Source organism: Haliaeetus leucocephalus, unplaced genomic scaffold (genome assembly GCF_000737465.1).
Source record: "Haliaeetus leucocephalus isolate CR32 unplaced genomic scaffold, Haliaeetus_leucocephalus-4.0 Scaffold808, whole genome shotgun sequence".
NCBI lineage: Eukaryota > Metazoa > Chordata > Aves > Accipitriformes > Accipitridae > Haliaeetus > Haliaeetus leucocephalus.
The window spans coordinates 3,444,701-3,463,870 of record NW_010973244.1 but is presented as its reverse complement, the minus strand read 5'-3'; the positions used below and the strand labels follow the sequence as shown (position 1 = coordinate 3,463,870).

The following is a 19,170-nucleotide window of genomic DNA, read 5'->3' as shown; positions in this document are numbered from 1 at the left end:
GGGGGGGAGAAAAAACCCAACATGAAAATGCTGCTCAGGCTGTGATTGCCCGTGAGTCAGACATTTATTGATTCGTAGGAGCGCTGAAGCCATCACGGACCACTGGAGTTCATCACCTTTGAAAACATAGACTCCTGTGGCTTTTTTTTCTTTTTTTTTTTTTTTGTATAGAGGAGTGTGCAGCCCAGCACTTACAAATGGGAAAGCTTTTTACATTTCAGCACCGCAGGTGTAACGTAGAATGCTTCCTTGCATGAGGAGGTAAAAGAGGCTGTTGCTGCCTAAAGTGAGTCCTTCCTGGCTGTTTTCGAAAGGAAAATCAGATCATGTAACAGGTAAAGGAAGAGCAAAGATAACATTTATTGATTTTTATCCTTAATTTGCTTTTGATATCATTAATTTTGGTCTAGAACTCTGTTCCTGATTGGCTGCCACCTTTGCGTGCGTATTGAGTACCCAAGGCTTACTACTTTTTCAGTCAGGCTGCGGGGCTTTTGCAGCCAGATCAGGCAAATACTTTGCTGATCTCAATTCACTGTTGGATTTAAGTGTGCACAAAATATTTTCTGGGCTTAACTTTTTTTTTTGACAGCTTTCACGACAGATAAAGTACCATCAGACCAGAGGGTTGTTTGATATTCCATGGATTTTTTTGGCAGCAGCTTTCCTTGTCTTTGCCCACAGGGCAAGTCCTTCAGTATTATTGATCTCTTTCAAACATGAGCTTTCTCTTTGGCTTTGGAGGTTTATTGCCATGGGCTCCTCAACAGGTTTTCTCCAAAAGCCTGGCTTTGAATTGGATTTTGCTTTGAATCAGACCTCATCTAGCACTACACCTCAGATGGGGCTGCAATTTTGCTGGCCAAATTCCATTAGACCTTTTCCATTGGCACACCAGCACAGAAAGATCACAGAGTCAGTTAGGCCTCCCACAACAGATATGTGTATAATTTGTCTCTTGTTTTTGAGGCCAGTTTGCAGTCTGCAAGAATGAGCAGTGTCACCACTCAGGGAGAGGAAGATCCCTAAGGAAAGCAGCTGAGCGCCTGATAGCCGTAGTGCACAGTGCATGGTGGGGCAGAGCAGTTTGCTGGTCCTCTGCATGACAAGTCAGTGCATGGAGGCTGCCTTTCATGTTTTTTGTTATGTTTTGTTTTGTTTGGTTTTTCCCTTCAGTGTGACAAATAAATGCTAGAGACTTTACCAACAGAGGAAACTCATATTTCCAGCTGTGCTGCGTGATGGGCCTTGCTGGAAACCGTTGCTGCAGAGCAATGGTTTTCACAGCACTAGGTTCCTGTAACCAAATGGCAATGATTTAAAAAAAAAAACTAACCTGAATCAATCAGGAAGACACATGTATGAAACAATTCATGGCATAGACTTCTGGCTGGGTTACGATTAAAAAGCATTCACTGCAATAAAGGTTTGTGTTCTCCCCGCCCCCAGTTCTCTATTTTAAGTTGTTTTCCTCAGGAGAAACGTTCTGGAGAATCCTAGCAGGTACTGCCTGGCTTAAAAACGTGACTTTGTTATCACGGGTTTGTTAACCATGGGTTGTCTGTAATGGAGTAGAAGATGGGGATTGTCCTCTGTCTCAACTGTCCCTCGCTCTCCCATGATGAGCTCTTTTCTTTCCCTGCCAGGCTGCAAGTTTGGACTTCAGCAAGCAGCTTGGGGGAGAGGCAGAGTACTGTTTTGTGCACAGAGCGCATTTGCTGTTATTCCTCAGACTCTTCTCCAACATTTATTTTTTTTTTAGTGTCCTTGTACTCACATATTGTTACTTAGACTTGGTCTTCAGGGCAACTATGTTTACAGAGAGTCATCTGCATTTACAGAAGATATGAAAAAGCTTGTATCTCCCAGGCATGCATATTTTTTTCATTGAAAGCTAGACTATCGCTAGGGCGGTTTGTTTCTACTTCTTTATGGTTGGGGAAGAAAGTGGTGTGCTTGCACATGTAAATTTTTGTGACAGTTTTACAAGTCTGCATTTACAATGATATCTAAGCAGTAAATAATCATTCTCTTAACAGAAGAAACACAGTTGTTATCCTATATTGTAGTGTGCTAATGCTCATTTGCTTCTGGATATTCATTTTGCATAAACTGGAGCCACATCCTTTTTTTTTTTCTTCTTCTTTTTTTCCCATACACAATCTTCAGTGTGAGAGGAAGCTCAGCCTCTGCATGCTGAGCTGGTACACGTGTAATCCCGGAGTGGCGCAGGGAGGACAGAGTAGTAGCTCTGTCTGAATGAGCCTCCAAGCTTTCCTGTGGGAGGTAACCCTGCTTTCCCTACCCTGCCCCTGCTCCATGCCCAGGCAAACGGGAAGAGCAAGTGCCTGCTCCTGTTCAGGCTTCTGTGGGGCTGGTGCTGCCTGGCCTCAGCAGCAGCTCAATGGAAGGGGAAGTGCTCTTCTGTCTGCACGCTGGAGGGGAGAGACCTGGCAGCCTGGCTTTTTTGTTTTAAGGAGTACTGCCCATGTCCTAGAAGAAAATAACTTGGGTGTAGTGATCCCAGCAGGTCTCCTGTGGCTGCACAAAAAGTGATACATTTGGGATGTGGAGTCTTGCTGAACTATCTCTTTCCCATCCCACAATAGGCAGCAGGAATTGAGATGTTCCCCAGTAGGAAGGGCCGGAGGGGTGAGCAGGAGGCACAGTCAGCTCTGTGCCCAGGATTTCCAAATGCAGGGCACGAGGCAGATTTGAACTGGAAGGAGGCAAGGCAAAAGACCAGTTGCTTCCCCAGGGGAGTTTTGGGGATGGATGGATTGTTTGAGGAGAATAGCCTTTGCAGACAGAATCTGACTTGCCTTCACGAATTTGAGGGGAAAGTAGTTACCCTGAGAGGCAGCAAAAGCAAAGAAGAAGACTAAGAAAACTATGAAGGTGGTAGCTGGTGGACTTAGATACACAAGGAAGACAGGCATCTGGGTATGCTCTGGGACAGAAAACAGACATAGCAGAGAACAAAGACCACACAGCAGCAAGAGATTTATAGCCCAAACAAGGGAAGAGTGCAGAGAAGGAAGAGTGAGAGGAGAAAGCAAGGTGATGGTGTGGGAAAGGTGTTAGGGGACCTCCTTGGACAGAGCAGCCTGTTGAGCAGGGCTGCGGGTAGATGCCCCCTCAGATTTTCAAAGGCAGCACTGTAGCCCCATTGACTGAAGTCATGCTAGTGATCCATCGCTTGACAGTCAGTGGTGTTGGATGACTAAATGACTATAAAATTTAGTCTTTAGAAATTGCTAAGATATGTGGGACCTTTTATTTCTTAATTTTACATTATCGTAAATATGTTTGATTAATTTATATCTTGAGAAACCTTTGGAATATCTATGTGCTTCTGACATTTAAAAATTATTTTTAGCTTTTTGTTCTCCTAAACGATCCTGAGGCTCTGTTTGGACTTGATAAGCATATCTGCATGATTTACGATGGGAAGAAAGATGATTTCCCTCCTCAGTAGCTGTACAGATGCAGGGGAAGAACATAAATGAGGAATTAATGTTAGGAAGGAAATGATAGCTCATATGTGGGGTTCAGAAGGAAATGATGAAGTGCTTGTGGTCCCTGTCTTTGGGTTAGCCTCATTAATTATAGAAATGTCACTAGATCAGGCTTTAATGCCATGGTCGTGAAAGGGAATGTCGCTAGTCTGAAGCAGTCAACTAACCCCATCCTTTGATTTGTGCTGCTTAACATTCAATGGAGATGAAATGTGGGGATGAGGGAGGAGTGCTATTAAAATAAATTTTTACCAGTGTTAGATTTATTGTGTATAATTTTAAAGATGACCTTTTAAACAAAGTCCATGTTCAGTTTAATTTGAAAGACCTGAAGAACTGGAAGATTTGTGTCTGTATAACGATAGACGCAATATGAAATAAACAAGGGCACTATACTAAAATGCCCTCACTAAATGATACCTCAGACTAAAAAGATCTTAAGATAAGGTTTCTAGATAGCAAAAGCAATGTAAGGAAGTTAAGAGAGGAATAGGTGTGCCTCCATCAGCTGTTCAGGTCTGAGAGGTAAAGAAAAATCAAATGCTTACTACTTTCTCTGATTCAGTGCTTGTAATAATACTGTTTTGTTTAAGCACAGCTGGCACTGATGGCCTGATTTCTCCTAATGTTAGCCACTTCTCAATTCTTTCTTTGAGATGCACCACTTTTTAAGTTCATGGTTTGGTTTTTTTGTGCCAGTTAATACCATTCTCCCATAGTTTCTGGGCTCATCCAACAAAAAGTAATAAGAAAAGTAACTTTGATAAACAATGGGCCAGAGAATGCTTCCTCTAAATCTTGCTCTGGTAAATGGCAACTGACCATACAGGCCTCGTCCCCACCTTTGCAGTTGCCACCTGAAGATTTTTGTGTATGATAAGAAAAAAATTACTCAATTCTTTATAATAACACACTACTATGTCAGTAAATGCTAATTACAACCTCAGATTAAAAAGAAAAAAAGCTAAATTAAAATTGAAAATATTCTTAACCTTAAGATTATTTTTTTTCCCCCCTGAGGATGAAGTTTGATTAAAAATGAGGTGATAGCTTTCTTTTTCTAGCAGAAGAGTATTTTATGTCAGCAGACACATTTTCAGGTGCTTTGTGTACATTTAGACATTAAAAAATGGCTTTCAAAAATATGCAATGGTTGCATGTATTATGCATAAGACTCAATCATATAGTGGATACAGAAGTAGCAGCAAAAAGTGCAAGCAAAGCATCTTTTTAGGTATATTGAACGTGGCCCCTGTCTGCTTCAAGCCAAGATGACAGAGCAACCAATTTTTTCAATAACCATGAGCAAGCAGTTCATCGGTGCATGGCTATAGTGTCAAAACGTTAATTAAAAGCCCCACTTCTAGTACGAGATCTTGTTTTACTTTGTTTTGGCAAACCTCCACTTCCTTCAGTTTGTAAAGCGTACCGCGTGCCTCTTTTTTGTATTTTATAAGTACAATAAACTAAAACTGTATTTTCTTTCTGTGATGTTTTAATACACCCTATACTCAGTTTGTGGCTTGGGAGTAACTACTCAAGATGTCTGTTCCATCCTGGTAATGGCGTCAGCTGAGCTGGACCCCAGTCCTACTATCATGATACATGTTTTGGTATAAAAGCTATTTCATTGCATGTCATCTCCAGTGAGGTCCATAATCCCAGCTGGCTAGGAGTGTGGGCCAGAATGCCATCTCTTTCTCTGGAGGTAAAAGGTGTTTCTTCAGCTTTTGCCTGTTGTAAAACTGTAAAAATATGGAAGAAGTTGAGAGCCACCACTTTATGGGAGTGGGAACCATCTGATGGGTAGGGCAGTGAGCAGCTGAAAGGATAGAGGTGGACAGAAAGAAAAAAAACCCCTTCTTAGCACTGAAAAGAGCAATAACTTACTTACGCCTAGGGTTTTTTAACATCTTTTTTCCCCGCTGATCTATATGAAGTTGGTTGGCTGCCTGTCTTTGTTCCTGCTTTCCGACTAAGTAGGACATTTGCCTTTGGCTCAGATTAAGCTTTCATAATACTGTTGAGGTATCCTGAATTTTGCCAAGTGCCTGTGCCAACGCAGACATGTCACTGATTTGCACAGGAGCTGTGTGCTTCAGGCATGCTAGCAGCATGTGCTTTCACAAAGGGCGCCTTGGAAACATACTCTAAATATGTAATAACTTGGGCGTAAAAGAATGCAGAGAAGTTTGGGTATGTCAGAACTGAAAATCAGCTTTGGAAGATTTTACAGGGATGGGGATCATTCTCGAACTTCAGAAAACTAGAATTGCAAAGTTTCGTTTTTTAATGTACCTTCTTCGTACTCTTTTGAAAATATTTTTAAATGCCCCCCTTTCCTCCTTTCTGCCTTCACAAATCTTCACTCTCTGCGTAACCTAAAAAGAAATATGAATGGATCTGGGATTTTTGACTATTTCCATTTCTACGTGCTCAGTCTGAGGAACCTTGATGGGACCTACTGTTCAGCAGGCAGAGATAGAGTGTCTCTGAACTGTAGGTCCTTTAAAGATGTCTTGAGACCAACCTGAAAGTATTGGTCATTAGAGAAGCAGTTTTGCTCAGTCAGTAGTTGAGTGCATGATTCTCCTCATATGCAAGTCAGAGTGCTGAGGGAGAAGCTGCTTTTCACAGCATGAAGAAGCTGTAGACCTTTCTTGCTGTTGTCTGAATCTGCAGCAGTCTTGGTGAGTTTTATTTGATCCTGCACAGGGAATAGTAAGGTTCAGTGGATTACTCTGCTTATTTGTCTCACCCGTAATGCTCCAAGTCTTTATTGGTGAAAAGTATTTGGGGAATCTTCTGTTCAACTGGTACAAATGTATCCAGCAGTTTTTCAGCACAAAATTGCTGGTAGTTCCTTAGCCCCATCAGTAACAGTTGCAATTAAAGCAGGCAATGAAATATTTGTAAATCTTATTTCTCTCACTTCCTTTCCCAGTAAGATAAAAATCAATTACTTGCATCATTGGAGAAAAGAACAGAAGCCTGAAAGACGGTGTTGGTTTAAAAAATAAATACCTGAGGATCTAGCACTTTCCAATGCCTTTATTAGCCAGATGTCACTTCCTCTTAATCATGGAGTTAGTATTGTAAAACTGTCCAAAATGTTGGAGTAATGAGATTTAGGAAGTTTCAAAAGTGAGTTTTGCTAACATTACAGTAAGTTTGTGTCTGTTCTCCAACTCCTGAACCAGTCCAAACGCTTTCTTTAATAATTAGATGGAATCATTTCAATGGCAGCATCTCTGCAATTTTGGCAGCAAGTGACAGCCCCAGGCATTTTTTAATTAGCACCTTTTTGAAATTGTTAGCTAAATTAGTCAAGTATGAAATAATCTTGCCCAAATGATTATCTGCAAATTGCACTTTGAACCTTGCATCTGTCTTAATGTGTGGACACACTGCTATCCTGATAATGCTATTAACTGGATTGCGTATCTCTCTTCTAGCTAATTCATGGCACATAATCTGAATGAAATCTGGTGTACCTTTATAATATTTATTTTAAAAGTGCCTGGCAGCTGTTTGGGACTGTCATTTATAATATTACAGTTTTCAAATGTAGTCAACAGCACTTTTCCTTATTACCTGCAACAGAGAACTTGATCTCATATGTATTTCATAAATATAAATCATTAATTTTCGTTATTCTGGGTTTATGCGGCTGGAGTAAAGATACCTGCTCTGGGCCTGTAAGATCTATAATCCTGATTAGAACCTAATGCTGAGTCAAGCTGTGAAATTGATATCACAAGGCGTTATTGTCCTGATCTTTGGAGTTATTCGTTGAATTTAATATTTCGCTCTTCTTGCATAAAAATATATGTGTAAGAACCTAATACTGTAAAATAATAATCCATATGTAATATAACAGTGTCACTGACAAACATTGCCTGAGAGATTTTCCTGGGCTAAGGAGGCTATGTGTAGTCTCACAAGCACACTATGCTCATAACTCTACCCCAGCTCACGTGCAAGCATCCTTTCTGCAACCATTCCTTTAGCCTACTCCGTCCCCACTCACCCCTAAGCCCAATTTTAACTATAAAAGAATAGCCTGCCCTTAACTGCCCTTAGTTAGCTTCTGGGAAGACGTCAGATGCTTAGGGAAAAAAACTTGTTCAGTACATCCTACCTGTAGGAGTGAGGTAAGGAGGTGTTACTCTGTGTTACCCTACAGTGATGGGGCCAGGGAACATTCAGGTGTGATACGTAATGTAAGTAGAAAAAATTAAATTTTTGGTAGCGTGATGGTGTAAGAGGTCTGAGCTGAAGGAAATTATGAGCTGAGGAGCCAGAGAAAATGCAAGGTAAAGCAGCGAAGGTCTGGTTACACTGTCAAAGTACAGAAACTCCTTTTGTTTCATTTTCTTCTAGTACTTCTTCTAGCTGTACTTCTGTGTTAAGCCAATTTGGCAATTAAATGGCAAAGGGAAACATCCTCTGAGGCAGGGTACAGCAGTATGATTTCTCTGTATCGAACTATCTCCCCATGTTATTTAGATAGCTCAGCTGAAGGAAGTGGTGGATCCTCAGGAGCCTAGTCTGCCTTGGGTGCAGGATAAAGATGCCTGGTGGTTAGTATCCCGGCTTTGACTCCGGGATATACGGTGGCTGGTCTGTACATTTGCAGGGGTTCTCATTATTCCTTTGGGGCTGCAGTGTAGATAGACCAGTATTTAGACTCCTACAAATCGCTTATAGGCATGAACCTGACAAACATATTGGCCACCAAACATAATGTAATTAATTGTGAGTTAATCATTAAGCTATTAAAACAATATTAAATGCTGGGAAATCTAAGGCTTCTGTCTGCTGTATAGATTTAAGGCTTTTAAAGGCTGACAAATACTTTGTTATCGTCAGTTCAGCATTATTGATATCCTTGGCCTTTAAACTATACAGCTTCAATTACATGAGTTAGGGTCTTTTATTACATCAACAGCTTTTTAATTCTAATCTTACTGGCAGTCCGTAGCTTGTCATGGATTGGGAGAGGCAGTGCTAATAAGACTTCTGATTTCTAAAATAATTCCAAAATACGGTACACAGAAAATACCCAAGATGCCTTTTTCTGTTCTTTTACCCTACAGCAGTGAATGCCTCACTTCCCAGGGTTGCAGCCTGAGAGGGGGCCAGTGGATATGAATTATCAAATAAATAATCTCTGTGGAGCTTTTCTAGATAGACAAGACTTGAATAGGTCCTGAGGGCTTGAGAGGACTTGAGTAATATGGGATCTACTATTAGCAGTCTTAGGCTCCATCTCCTCTCTTACGGGAAGGATAAGGAACCACAGTTGGAGTCACTTGCAGATTTCATGTGGGTAGCAAACTCCTCTGGAAATAAATGGCAAACACCAGTTTGTTCCAGTCTTAACAACTTTTAAGAAGCAACCACTGATAAATTGTAGTACGAATTGGGCTGGGCTTCCTTTTGGACTGCAAAAAGGTTTTATACATAACTCCCTCCTTTTCTGTGAGGTGAGTCTGCTTTATGTCATTTTAAAACGTTGATAATTCTACTCCAAGTGCTTTTTCTAAATACACAGTTGCACTATAGGGGTATCTAAGTATAAGCGCTGAAGCCAGGTAATCTTTTGTTGGCTGTACTAGTGAGATCAGTCCTTTAGGTCTGAAGTGTGCACCCACCCATCATGCAGCTAAAATGGAGGGGTGTGGTGGTGTGCTTCTCCGTCAGTTCCTTTTTGTTTCTTGGAGCATTTTTGCTTTCTTTTCTTGGAGCTGCCAGGACTACGCCTTATTCCTAGGTGTTAGATCTTGGCTCAGTCTCTAGTCTGCAGTTAATTAGTCATGTGGCTTTGGCCTGCCTTACTAGGAGTCCTCAAGTGCTGCATTGTGTATCTCTAGATTTTACTTATCAGATAGCTATTGTTAAATCATTTATAGTGTTGTCTGCATTGGTTTCAAACTCTGCCGACCCTTGAATGCAGCACTGAATGCAGATGTTCTTCAGTCTTCTCTGGCTCTTAATTACCTCTGCAAGTTGTTTTGCAGGATGACCTTTACTTGTCCACCCTTAGACTCCTGAGCTTTCTTGGTGCTGCTTGAAATGCTGTCACCCTCATCACACATTCCCAAGTCCTTGGAACAGTCCATGGAGTGGAAGATATTCCATTCCTTAATCCCAAACCTTACTTATAAATGCTACCCTGTTAGCCACAGCTGGTGCCATTTGACAAAATCCAGCTTGTTCTGGCTATCTTCAGGGAGAGTTGTTTGGTACAGTACTGTCCCAGCCAGCCTCGGGGGCTAGAGCCTGGGAAGGGGACAGACAGTCTCACAGCATCTGACAACTCCCAAGGTCTGTGAACACATAGGCTATCTAGAGGTTAATTTGTCAGCTCCTGGGCACTTTCAAATTGTGCTTCTCCAAATGGGTCCTCAGGGTAGTAAGCCATCTGTAGCTATCTTTCTCTCAGGATTTTTCTCTGAAAATTGAGTTTACAAGACATTACTTTTTAAAGGTCATCTAGCAATGGTGACGTCCTTGATTTTGCTGATAGGCTGCCTGTGCCAAACTAAAACTGTGGTGCTGGGGAAGTTTTGTAGTTGCAGTCTTTTGGCATCTGCAAATATCAGCGGAGGAGGGTCTGTTTCAGAGTAGAAAGTTAAGTAGCATTCATATTCTGTGAAAGGCTCCCCAGCTGCCCTCCACTTGGGAGTTTTTCCATCTGCCAGAGGTGGAGAAAACCTTCTCATTGATCTTATTTAGCACTAGCAAGATCTCGATGACATTTGGCATCTCTGTCCCATACAACTCAGTGTTCACATGACTCTGGGGAGAACAGGGTTATTCTGATGGCTACTGACATCTGGACCCTGGCTTCTCTGGCACCAGCCTACTCCTGTGGGGTATGTGCATAGAGCTGCACATTTGGAAAAAGTTGTCAACGTTGCCTGTCCCAGTAAAGTTTACTTCTAGGAGACTGGCTGTCAGTATGCCCCAACGAATGGACCTAGTGGCCCAAGGTTTGACTGTCCAGTCTTTGGCCTTCCAGTGCTTTCTCCAGTGTCCCTTTCTGATTTTTTCTTCCAGGGACTCCTCTCAGAAAAGCCCAAGAAGTGAAGATCTTGCTGGAATTTAGGAGACCAGCACAGGTTCTCTTGGTCTAGGTGAGCCATGTTAGAGGAGTTACTTCTTGGTACTGAAGGAAACAAAAGATGGGGAGTCGACATTGACTGCAGACTGTAAGAATCAGACTGTGTATTTGGAAGTCCACATTTGGGTTAGCATCCCTTGTGGCAGTGATTGCATTTCTCAAAGTGTTTTACAAGATGTTTCTAAACTTTAGGTGTTTGCATTGCAAGAACTGATGCTTTTTTGCTGATCAAAGCTATTTCCAGGTGCCGGAAAGAACAGTTGGAGTCATTTGGCTGCCCCAGGGCAAGTGTATGTGTTCCTCTTGCCAGCCAGGTCAGGGTGGCTGCTAGCCTGAGTGCTACGTGACATGAGCCTGCACAGGAGGTGCCTGCAGGTCTGGCTCGGTGTCCCAGGACATCCTTTTCTGGATGTGACTGTCAATGTGCCTGTGGCAGTTCTGAAGTGACAGAGGTGACAGATCCTAAGGCACTATACAAAGGGGCACCTGTCTTTCTGTGACTATTAAACGTGAGGACCAGGAATGCCAACATGACATAGAAACAGACGAAAAATACACACAACACCTGAAAACCTTGAATTTATTCAGACACATAGGAATTACATTTGGAGAACTGAAGTTTTCTGTTCTCATATGCATCTCATCCTATAAAAATTCAACTGCTTGATACCCTTTTAGATTTTAAAATACTCAGGGTTATATTTCAGGTTTATTGCCTTTTATGCCATTGTTTGGAAACAATTTTTGTTTATTTACATCTGAGCTTAAAATTGCATTGCAGTACTGCGTTTAGCTATGGTAGCAGATGTTGGTGACATTTTATAGAGCATAAATAACAGCTGTGAGTTGTGAAGTCATAATTCTGTCAGGGGATCCTTTTTACAGTTTGTCAAACTAAAAGAGCAAATCTTGAGTGACAAATATATATGTATTTGCCAGAAGTTTATTTCAGGCATTGCTGGGTACCCACTGCTTCCATGGAGCTAAATATCATGAGGTGTAGATGCTGCAACAACGAACTTGAAGGTGTCCTAACACCCAGAGCAATTCATACATCTGAGAGGATGGATCAGCCCTTTTGTGGGAAGAGTCAAGTGTCCAAATGAGCTTCACAGATATACTGTGGTGAACAGGGTATTTCTGTCTCAGGGAAAAACTAGTCAACTCTCATGTTTTAAATCAGGCTTAAGTGGGCCTATTGATTTATTAATGACAAGTAACTGGCAATCAGTGAACTAAACTTTTGGGATCAGTATGAGCAATGCAATAGATAAACCCCAATACCAGACAGAAGATGTTAATAAATGCCTACAGATTTCTAAGCACTTTTCTGCAGCTGTCATGGTTTAACCCCAGCCAGCAACTAAGCACCACGCAGCCGCTCACTCACTTCCCCCCCCACCCAGTGGGATGGGGGAGAGAATCGGAGGGAGGGGGGGGGGAGGAAAACTCGTGGGTTGACATAAGAACAGTTTCATAGAACAGAAGAAACTAATAATGATAATAATAACAATACTTAATAAAAGAATTGGAATATACAAGTGATGCACAATGCAATTGCTCACCACCAGCCAACCGATGCCCAGTTAGTCCCTGAGTGGCGATTCCCCCCAGGCCAACTCCCCCCAGTTTATATACTGGACATGACGTCACATGGTATGGAATACCCCTTTGGCCAGTTCGGGTCAGCTGTCCTGGCTGTGTCCCCTCCCAACTTCTTGTGCCCCTCCAGCCTTCTTGCTGGCTGGGCATGAGAAGCTGAAAAATCCTTGACTTAGTCTAAACACTACTTGGCAACAACTGAAGACATCAGTGTGTTATCAACATTCTCATACTGAACTCAAAACATAGCACTGTACCAGCTACTAGGAAGACAGTTAACTCTATCCCAGTGAAAACCAGGGCAGCCGCTCGTCCCAAACATAGATTAACACATACTTGCAGTTACCTGCACCCCCGTGGCGTTACAGGGGCACACCTTGCCCACCTTGCAGGATGGGCGCAGGAGGCGGGATGCCCTCGGTGCTGTGGGGGCAGCTGGCGGAGGTGGCGGTGCCCGTGTGGGACAGCTGCTGGCTGTGCCAACCCCCCCTCCGCTGCTCCGGTCCCACTTCTCACAGCTGCCCAACAGCCAGGCTTCTTTTAGGCGTCTTTTCAAGCTGATGCTTTTTTTCTGAAGTCTCCTGGTTACTTTTTAATCTGCCAGGTGATTGTCTCAGGCAAGTTTTGGCACTGTTAACTTAGCGTTACCGGTTTTCTCCCAGAACAGTTACAGGCATTTTATCCCCCCCCCCGGTTTATGTTCACATTCCTGCCTTACCACTGTTCTTACCCGGGCCACGTTGCCCGGAGGGAGGCATGCAGGCTCCCCCAGAGCTGAGGAGGGAGGTGAGCCCCGTTCCTCTGCTGCTGGGGTCAGGCATAGTCTCAGCACATTTTTACCTCTCGTGTTTGCATCCCTCCTCTGTGAGTACCCCACTTACTGCAATGTTGGATTTTTTTAGCCTAATGTAAGCATAAGCTTACCAATCTGAGCTTTTGGAGCAGACTGGGTCTCAAAACTGAAAAAAGCAAAGGACACACCTGTGTTGTAACTGTACTGGCCTTACATGTTAGCAAGGTGCCAACTCCTCTCCTCCCTGCACTGACTGTGGTGGTTCTTGTCCTAGGAGATGCAGCAGTGCAAAGGGCTTATATATGAGAAGCATCTGACTTATTTGAGGTCTTTACAGGTAATTAAGGCATCTCTACCTCCATTTTTCTTGTAGACATACTCTCTTCTTTTGCCTGGACGTTTTCGTCTGCATGAAAGTTGGGGACTTTCAGCCCTGGTCTAAGGTTTCTTTGGATGTGTTAGCCCAGGAATGTTTGCTTGCGTCCAAAAATGTGTATTTCATATTTTCTTAGATTTCTCAGTGCATGATTGTAATATATGGATTAAAAAAAAGGTACTTAACAGGCAGACAGAGCATCTGCCAGCCTTTCTTGGAGTCAACAAAGCAACAGAAACAAAATCAACTTTGAAACCTCTTTTTTTGTAATCAATTGTCATTGTAATCAGTTGTCAGCTAGCTTTTTATAGGCAAACCAGTGAAAAATATAGTGCTTATTGAAAAATATTCCATAAGAAAAAAATCTATTTACATAATTTTTTTAATATATAATAGGCAAGTCCAGAAGAGATAATAAAATCTTCCCGTACAAATGAATACTCGTGTTGTTGAAAAATCTGTTAATGTCATGCCTTTAAAAAAAAGTGGTCTCATGAGAAAACATTTTATTTCCTGTAGTGCACTTTTCATGCAACCATTTCACTAGATAAATCTAAAATGTTCTGTATTGTACCTGTAAGAGAATGTAAATAGTACAGTGAGCCTTTTCTCTCACTAGATGGCATTATTATCCTCAAAACAGTGACAGCCACAGACTGCTTTTTTCAAAGAAAGAGATGTACAAAAGAGTAGATTTAGTTTATTTAGGTTAACTGTATTTTGTTTGGGTTCTGCAGATGTGGCAGGTTGTGATGGGTTGACCCTGGCTGAACGCCAGGTGCCCACCAAAGCTGTTCTATCACTCCCGCATCCTCAGCTGGACAGGGGAGAGAAAAATATAACAAAAAGCTTGCGGGTCGAGATAAGGACAGGAGAGATCATTCACTAATTACCATCACGGGCAAAACAGACTCAGCTTAGGGAAAATTAGCTCACTTTTTATTACAAATCAGCCAGAGTAAGGTAAATGAGAAATAAAACGAAATCTCAGAACACCTTCCCTCCACCCCTCCCTTCTTCCCAGGCACAACTTCACTCCCGGATTTCTCCCCCAAGCCCCCCCAGCGGCACAAGGGGGACCGGGATGGGGTTTACGGTCATCACATGTTATTTTCTGCCGCTTCACCTCCTCAGGGCGAGGGCTCATCACACTCTTCCCCTGCTCCAACGTGGGGTCCCACCCACAGGAGACAGTCCTCCACGAACTTTCTCCAACGTGGGCCATTCCCACGGGCTGCAGTTCTTCACGAACTGCTCCAGCATGGGTCCTTTCCACGGTGTGCAGTCCTTCAGGCACAGACTGCTCCAGCGTGGGTCCCCCACGGGGTCACAAGTCCTGCCAGAAAACCTGCTCCGTGGGCTCCTCTCTCCACAGATCCACAGGTCCTGCCAGGAACCTGCTCCAGCGCAGGGTTCCCACGGGGTCACAGCCTCCTTCAGGACCCCACCTGCTCTGGCGTGGGGTCCTCCACGGGCTGCAGGTGGATATCTGCCCCACCATGGACCTCCCTGGACTGCAGGGGGACAGCCTGCCTCACCAGGGTCTTCACCATGGGCTGCAGGGGAATCTTCGCTCCGGCGCCTGGAGCATCTCCTCCCCCTCCTTCTGCACTGACCTTGGTGTCCGCAGGCTTGTTTCTCTTACATGTTCTCACTCCTCTCTCCGGTGGCTGTTTTCCGCATCCCAACTTTTTTTTCCTTCTTAAAAATGTTATCACAGAGGCGTTACCACTATCACTGTTTGGCTCGGCCTTGGCCGGCAGCGGGTCCGTCTTAGAGCCAGCTGGTATGGGCTCGCTCTCTCTCGAACACAGGGGAAGCTTCCAGCAACTTCTTACAGGAGCCACCCCTGTAACCCCCCCCGCTACCAAAACCTTGCCACATAAAACCAATACACAGGTTAAACAAGTTTCTGTTGCATCAAGTGTTAATTCTTGAGCCTATCAGGCCTGTTCATTTTTGCTCTGGGTTTACTGGTTTTTGCTATCCATACACTGATCAATATTGCAGAGATTGTGCAAACATAATTCTAAGTTGGCTTGTTAGCAAAATTAGAAAGGGTGGTTCAAGGATTGAAATACACAAAGCAATGTAGCCTCAAGTCCACGTCTTTTTTTCAAGTCTAAGGTATATGGACTTAATATACAAGCCAGTGGTGTGTGAAGAAAAACATGGGTTAAGAAATAGGATTCCGGAACTTGGTATTTCAGAAGAGGGAAGAAGCACATCAAGAAGATCAGAAGCAAGGGTGAAAGGAAATAAACAAGGACTGAGACCTCGGTGTTCGTAGCATGGACAAGATAGTAAGCTACTGAAATTGATAGGAGTAAATGGGTGGATTTTAGGAACAATGGGGGGGGGAAGAACAAACTTTAAATCTGAAAAGAAGCATTAAAAAACTTTGTGAACAATATGAGAGCAGAGTAGTTGCCTGCCTTTAGCACCATACAGGGCCAGCCCAGCCTGATGGAACCTGTTGGATGCCTTAGAGCCAAATCCATTCTAAGAACAAACATTGGCCAGGGCCTCCAACTGAAAATGAAGCTCATCAGCCCCAAATTAGTATGAAAGTTAAGGAAGGATGTCCAAGGACTCAGCTTGAGAATCTTTTCAATAATTCTTAAGATTTTCCTGTGTGTCAAGAAGATTTCTTGGCTCTTTTGGATGCAGCTAAATCGTCCCTCCAATTGACCTTTTGGAGCTATAAAAACGTTCCTGCACAGCAACTTTAGAAAAAGTTAGTTTTACAAAATTTTGGAAAATGTCCTAACAAAGGATACCCCATGCAACTGTGCTGCACAGTGTTTTGGTCTTCATATTCCCCATAGTCATGTGTTATTGTCAGGACAAGCTGTTTAGTTTTCAATTTTTCATTTGTCAGGGAAAATACTTGACTGAAGCATGTCTAAACACAAAATTCTTATCCAGCTGTTATTGCCTTCCTGTTGGTTGTGGCTCATAAAAGATGTTTTTGTTTAAATGTGAAAACAAATAAATAGACTTTCCAGTCCTGTGTCTGCTCTTTTTAACAGGCATGCAGACACAGAGATGCACACATGAATACCTGTGATGCGTAAAGAAGAAGAAAGATTACAGGGACATCTTCCTGTACGACTTTAAGCAGCCATCTCAGGATTCCCATGATGGCACAATATATGAAGTGACAAATTGTATTCTAGTTCCTGAAGGCATTGGGACCCTGCAGCTGGTCTTAACCCCTCAGTTAGGTCCAGCAGCAAGACAACAGAAGGAAGAACAGGGAAGCTTACCATATATACCTGGTACTAACTTAATAGAGCTCTCAGATAAGCCATTTTTCATCTTATCTTTCTTCCTCTGCTTTCAGTGGCAACAAATTCTGTGTAATATCATCCTTTTGGGATCAGAGCACCATACCTTCAAGTAGAATACTGGCAAAATCCTTTCTCTGGAAATCCACAGAAAGTACAGAAAATTACTTACCATCTGCTTCAAGCGAAACAGATGCAAAGGAGCCAGTTACAGCAGCAGGGAAGTTTCTAGAAGATGAGGGTTAGCATGGTTTGGAAAATGCTAACAAACAGATAATCCATAAAAAAAAGAGGGGCAAAGTTTAGGGCTATCAGAGGAGGTGATGAAGCAGATTTGAAAAAACAAGAGAGGCCTTTGATTTCCTAGCTAAAGGTGAAAATCAGAAAGCAGTTGATACGCTGTCCAGTGTCATCAAGCTGAACCCACACTTTGCCAGCTCTCACATTAACAGAGCCAGTGTCTTTTTGCAGCTGCAAGAGCCAACTATGGCCATTAGTGACTGTGACAGAGCTGTTAAACTCAATCCCAGTTCAGCACAGGCCTATAAATTCTGAGGAAAAGCCCTCCAGCTTTTGGGGTGTTAAAAGAGGCTGCCTGTAACATTTCATTGGTTTGTAAATTAGATTCTGAGGCTCAGGCAGTTTGAGAGGGGGGAAGAGTCCAGTGAAGAACTGGGGAAGGATGAGAGTGAGTTGGAGACAGACAACGAAAGGGAGGTTGAGCCAGAAGAGGATGAATCCCCAGAGATGGGAGATGAGAATTTGGAGGTAACCAGTGATATGATGAAGCAGGCTGATGAAAAGAAAAAGGGGGCTTTTGATGCGGTGGGAAGAGGTGAATTTCAAAAAGCTGTTCAGCTCTTCACTGATGCCATCAAACTGAACACATGACTTAGTACTTTGTATGTCAGCCGAGCCAGTGTCTTTGTACAGTTGCAAAAGCCAAATGCTGCCATCAGAGACTGTGAGAAAGCCATAAAAATCGACCTGAATTCTGCACAGCTGTACAAGTGGAGAGGGAAGCATTTTGGCTCCTGGGTTGCTGGCAGCAGGCTGCCAAGGACCTTGCACTGTCCTGCCAGCTGGATTATGATGAAGATACCAATAACATGTTGAAGGAGGTTCACAGAAGAGTCCAGAAAATTGCCAGGCACCAAAAAAAGTATGAGGAGACACAAAACACAAAGCAATCATTGGATGCATTGCCAAGGGTGGGGAAATCCATGGCAGAAGAGGAGAGAGATCAGCTTCTGAATTCTCAAGAAAAGGAAGAAGCACAGTTTCAGAATGCCCAGGAGCATGAACAGGTTCACCTTTGGACCTCCCGGGAACCTAATAATGGCCGTTGCAGGGAATCTGAAGAGCAAAAGCAATATCCAGTAGAAAAGAATGAGTTTTACATAGAATGTCCAGCCCAGTGGAGAATCAAAGACTGAGGACAGTGAACTCAATACTGAAAATGAAGAATTGGCTGAAGAGGCTGAAGATCTTCAGAAAATAGGGGACGACAACCAAGACAGGAAAACAGACCATTGAAAAGGAAAGGGAAGCCTTTCATGCACTGAGAGCAGATGAATTTCACAGAACTGTTGAGTTGTTAATTGATGCTATCAGGTTCAACCCACAACTTGCAGTCTTATATGTAAGCCGAGCCAGTGTCTACCTGAGGTTGCTGAAACCAATAGCTGCCATTAGGGACTGTGACAAAGCAATAAAAATCGACCTTGGTTCTCCATAGCCCTACCAGTGGCGAGGGAAGGCATTCCAGCTCCTGTGTCATTGGCACAAGGCTGCAAGAGACCTTGAACTGGCCTGCCAACTGGGTTATAATGAAGACACCAATTCCATGCTAACAGAAGTTCAGAGAAGAGTCCAGGAAGGAAAGAAAAGGGAAGATGACTTTGTGGATGTAACAGAGAGGATGAAGAAGGAACAAAAGGAGGAAGAATTAAGAGCTAACAAAGCCCCCAAAGATATGGAAAGAGTTAAGAAAGCAGCCCTGGAGGAACAGGAAACTTGGGAAGAGGCCATGAAGAAAGAACAGATACAAGTCAAGCAGAAGATGTTAGCTGAGCAGGAGAACACACCACAGGAAGTGACAGAGCAACAGAAGAGTCTGGAACAAAAAGCATTGCAGGAAGCAGCATGGTACCTGGAACTTGAGCAACAGTTGATTGCTTTGCAGATGGAATTGGAAGAGCAGTTTAAAACTCAATAGATGGGGCATGAGGAAGAGGAGAAAGCCCCATGGAAAGTTCTGGAGCAACAGGAGAATGCACAGAAGTTGTTGGAAAAAAGAAGAGAGAAACCAGTTGAAGACTGCAGAAACTGGAGAAAGCTCAACAGCAGTCTTTGGAAGGACTGATTAAAAAACCAGAAGGTAGCCAACGAAGAACATGAGAGAACTCAGAAGAAACCCCTGGAAGAAAAAGAGAGAGATGAAAAAGCCCTAGAGGAACTAG

General features: G+C 43.1%; 1 pseudogene; it reads left to right on the top strand.

Moving 5' to 3' along the window:
- Nucleotides 1–15,709: 15,709 nt before the first annotated feature.
- LOC104840691 lies at nt 15,710–18,926 on the top strand (annotated as a pseudogene).
- The last annotated feature ends 244 nt before the right edge of the window (nt 18,927–19,170 follow it).